The sequence below is a fragment of the Hydra vulgaris genome, chromosome 10 (genome assembly GCF_038396675.1).
Source record: "Hydra vulgaris chromosome 10, alternate assembly HydraT2T_AEP".
In the NCBI taxonomy this organism is placed as follows: domain Eukaryota; kingdom Metazoa; phylum Cnidaria; class Hydrozoa; order Anthoathecata; family Hydridae; genus Hydra; species Hydra vulgaris.
Window position 1 is genome coordinate 1,157,634 of NC_088929.1, and position 4,867 is coordinate 1,162,500.

General features: G+C 23.6%; 1 long non-coding RNA gene across 1 annotated transcript; it reads right to left on the reverse strand.

Annotated features, from left to right (window-relative positions):
• Positions 1–459: 459 nt before the first annotated feature.
• LOC136086470 (uncharacterized) lies at positions 460–1,144 on the reverse strand. The gene is made up of 2 exons (XR_010641352.1): positions 1,028–1,144; positions 460–738 (listed from the first exon to the last, which is right to left on the reverse strand). It is a non-coding gene; the product is annotated as an uncharacterized LOC136086470 (long non-coding RNA).
• Positions 1,145–4,867: the final 3,723 nt, after the last annotated feature.

The following is a 4,867-nucleotide window of genomic DNA, read 5'->3' on the forward strand; positions in this document are numbered from 1 at the left end:
ATATATACATATATATATATATATATATATATATATATATATATATATATATATATATATATATATATATATATATATATATATATATATATATATATATATATATATATACATATATCCCAGCAAACAATTCAACGTTGATTCAACGTCGATAACGCGTTGATTTATTGACGTTGATTTTAGCGTTGAAATGGAAACAAAATATCGACGTTGAAATATCAACATTGATTCAACGTCATTAAATTAACGTTGTACTGACGTTGATTTACAAACGTTAATTTGGAAACAAGAAATCGACGTTGAAATATCAACATTGATTCAACGTCAATAAATTAACATTGAACTGATGTTGATTTATAAACATTGATTTAAGTGTTGATTTGAAAACATGAAATTGACTTTCTAATATCTACATTGATTCAACGTCAAAAAAACAACGTTGAAACATAACACTTTAAAAAGTTTACTAAAATGTATATGTTAAAGTTTTTTACAAAGGAGATAATTTCTTTTTCTTTTTCGAAACTACTTCCGCTTTCACTTGACTCAACGTCATCGTCTACTACGAATTCATCTTGATTTTTTTCTTTATCATTTTCGTGTCTTCATCGTCTATATCGTGGTTGTCAGATTTCCGTTTACCTCCATTCAAACAATAAGGTGCATACTTTAGGCAAGATGCTATAAATAATCTAGTTTCTTTGTCTGTTGCCTTAGGCTCAAAGCGCTTAATCGATTCTAAAAAATAAATGCAAAAACATTCAAATTTGGTCAAGTGAATAAAATTGTATAGAAAGGAGGAAAGAATATCTTCAATTTACATTATTTCATTAGAATACATGAAGTTTACAATTTTAATGTAAACTAATATATTTTATTTTTTGAGTTTTTATATCTATTTTTTGTAAATTCAACTAAGTTCATTTATTTTTAACAGGCAGCCATTAAAAAGAAATGTAAATATATAAAAATATATAGATCAACATCTTTTCCAATTTTCAACATTTAAAATTAAAATTACAGCTACCAATTACTGTTTTGTAAACATTTAACCATTCTGGTTCCATTAATTGTGCGTAACTTTTTAGATATTTCGCTTATTTGCAAAGTTATTGGGACCAACATCCGTAATACTATATGTTAAAATCCTGAGTTTGAAAACAGAAAGTGCTTTATAAATATAACCAACATATATATATACATATATATATATATATATATATATATATATATATATATATATATATATATATATATATATATATATATATATATATATATATATATATATATATATACATATATATATATATATATATATATATATATATATATATATATATATATATATATATATATATATATATATATATCATATATATATATATATATATATATATATATATATATATATATATATATACATATATATATATATATAATATATATATATATATATATATATATATATATATATATATATATATATATATATATATATATATATATATATATATATATATTATATATATACATAAAATATAGTATAATATATACATAAAATATAGTATATATATATATATATATATTTTGTATATATATATATATATAAATATATATATATATATATACATATATATATATATATATATATATCTATACATACAAATATTTTATATGTATATATATGTATACATATATTATAGTATATATTACATATATATAATACATATATTATAGTATATATTACATATATATAATACATATATTATAGTATATATTACATATATATACATAATATATACTATATTATATATATATATAATATATATACTATATTAAATGATTTACTTGAATCAATGTTGCATACAAAACAACAGCAAGTTAAAGGACAGCTAAAACTCACAAATGATATAGTAAAGAAACCTACCATTAGCTTTTATTATTAAATATTAACTGTATATGACACAAAGTCAGCCATGCTATACATACAGTCTGTTCAACTGACTAGAGGCTACCTGCTAACTGTTTTAGAAAACAAATAATTTTCCTCCACTTCAGATACTCCTGGTAACATTACAGTCACATGACATATTCACAGCTAATCTTATAACTTATTCAACAAAATACAAAATTCCATATAATTTTAGAATATGAGTTGTGAAATATATATACAGATTTTTAGTTTGTTAACTAAATATACAAGTTATTGTTACTATATTGGTGTAATTCTATTTAAATTTTCCAGATTATCAAGTTGCAATAGTTAGTTATTTTTAAAATACATGTTATCGGACTTCTAGTATTCACGTCTAGTTTACGTTACACTAGTTTTAATGACTTTCAACCAATTTTATACTAACAACTCATACCATCAAGACATTATAATACAGTAGACACACACAAGAACACTGCATTGACTGTCTACATTACGTACACATCTATAAGACTCAAAACAGTTCACAACTCTCACTGACCCTCGTTAAACTGCAACAAAGCACTGCACTTATCAACACTTATGTCAAAAAAGTGACTTACAATTGTATGCAAGTTGTACTGAGCCCCACAAAGTGTCCTCTGGTCCTAGTGTCAATTCAGAAGTCTGTGGCCATTGCCCTGACAGGATACTCCAAGAATAGTCCTTTTGGGATAACAGAATGGGATACCTTAACAAAATATCCTGGTGTAGACCCAGAATGGAACTTCTTTTGGGATGTCGGTTTTAGGCAAAAGCTGGAGGTCTTCTTGTGTTCATACTGTACCATAAGGCGCAAACCCATAAGGTACTCGAGACGTCTATGACACACTTATATCAATAATGTATGTTTACCACCCTAATAATACAGATCACATAATAACTACTTATAAACGAATAACTCCACCCCATCACTGATACTGTCTACACTCACACTTATGCTGGACACTAACGAAAACTTAGGAGAACAACAGAAAATGACTCTTACATATCTCGACAATTGTTTATTGTTATTTTTATTCACAGAATATGTAATGGAGAAAAATGAATTTTATTCATTTTTCTCCATTACATATTCTGTGATGACATATCAACTGAATACTTTTATTTCTATAAATAAATATATTATCAGGTTAGCCAGGAATATTTTTTATAGAGTGTTTTTGCAATATTGGGAATAATATTGTTATTGTTGTACTAAATATTAAAATTTTTTTATAAAATTGTCATATATATATATACATATATATATATATATATATATATATATATATATATATATATATACATATATATATATATATATATATATATATATATATATACATATATATATATATATATATATATATATATATAATATATATATATATATATATATATATATATATATATATATATATATATATATATATATATATATATATATATATATATATATATATATATATATATATATATATATATATATATATAAGTAAAAAAAATTTTATTTTCAGAGCTATATAACTTATATAGCAAACTTATATTATTAATATAAGTTTATTTTATATTATTAATATAAGTTTATTAATATAAATACAAACTTATATTATTAATATAATTTTGTATGGTAAAGCTACAGTTAAGCGGCCTAAAATAATTTTATTTTTTCGCTTGTTGCGCTCTCGTCAGAGGATGCTTTTTAAACATTAGAAATATTAAGTGAAATAGCAATAATAAAAAAAGATGCTGCTCCATGCCAAACCCTTAGTTGATGTAGCAGCACTTCCTTGTAGCAACAGGCTATAAGATAGTCGATGTAGCAGCACTCCCTCGTAGCAGCAGGCTATAAGATAGTCGATGTAGCAGCACTCCCTTGTAGTAGCAGGCTATAAGATAGTCGATGTATGTACTGAAGCCAATAAATATTTCTTATGTTTATATTAAAAAGTCACTACTTTGAGCAAGTCTTCACACGAGAGCGCAACAAGCGAAAAAATAAAATTAATTTAGGCCGCTTAACTATAGCTTTACCGTTTGTATAAGAGATTAAATAAAAATAACTACATAACTTTTTACAACTTAAAGTTGTAAGCAGATTCTTAAATGTAATTTACAAATGTATAGTGTCAGCCCCAACCAAAAGTATATATTGGACTATTAGAAAGAGAATGGAAAAAAAGATGGGCAAACCACAAACAATCATTTGTAAACAGAAAACTACAAAATTCAACCAACCTTTCCAAATACAAATGGAATTTAAAGGAAAACCTTAAAATAACACCCACTTTATTTTTGTAACTAATTAGTTACAAAAAAAATAAAAAAAATGTATTTTTGTAAAAATGTATGTTTCGTAAGAAAAAGAGAATTCTTTTCAATAATCATTAATAATACTAAAATTAAAGCATTTTTACTTCCAACCAGGAGAATAAAAAACGAAAATTATAAACTAAAAAATCTTTAATTATTACCCATAAATGAAAAACATATATGTAATGTTGTAAATACTACCACTTTTAAATAAAATACAATTAAAAATAGCTCATTTCTGCGAGTGATTAGCCATCTTTATTTTAATAAGAAGTCTTATTTGTCTCGATATCAAAACGAAAGTAAAAAGACATGTTGATTTAACGATGATTAAATCAACATTAGTTTATTAACAATAAATCAACGTGGAATAATCGTTAAAAATTCTGACGTTGAGGTTTCCACCTCGATAAGACGTTGAATCAACGACTTTTTCTTCAACGTTAGTTTATCAACTACAAATCAACGTGAAATAGACGTTGAAACTTTTGACGTTTACATTTCAACCACCCTAAGACGTTGACATGACATCGTTTGCTTGCTGAGATTTATATATATATATATATATATATATATATATATATATATATATATATA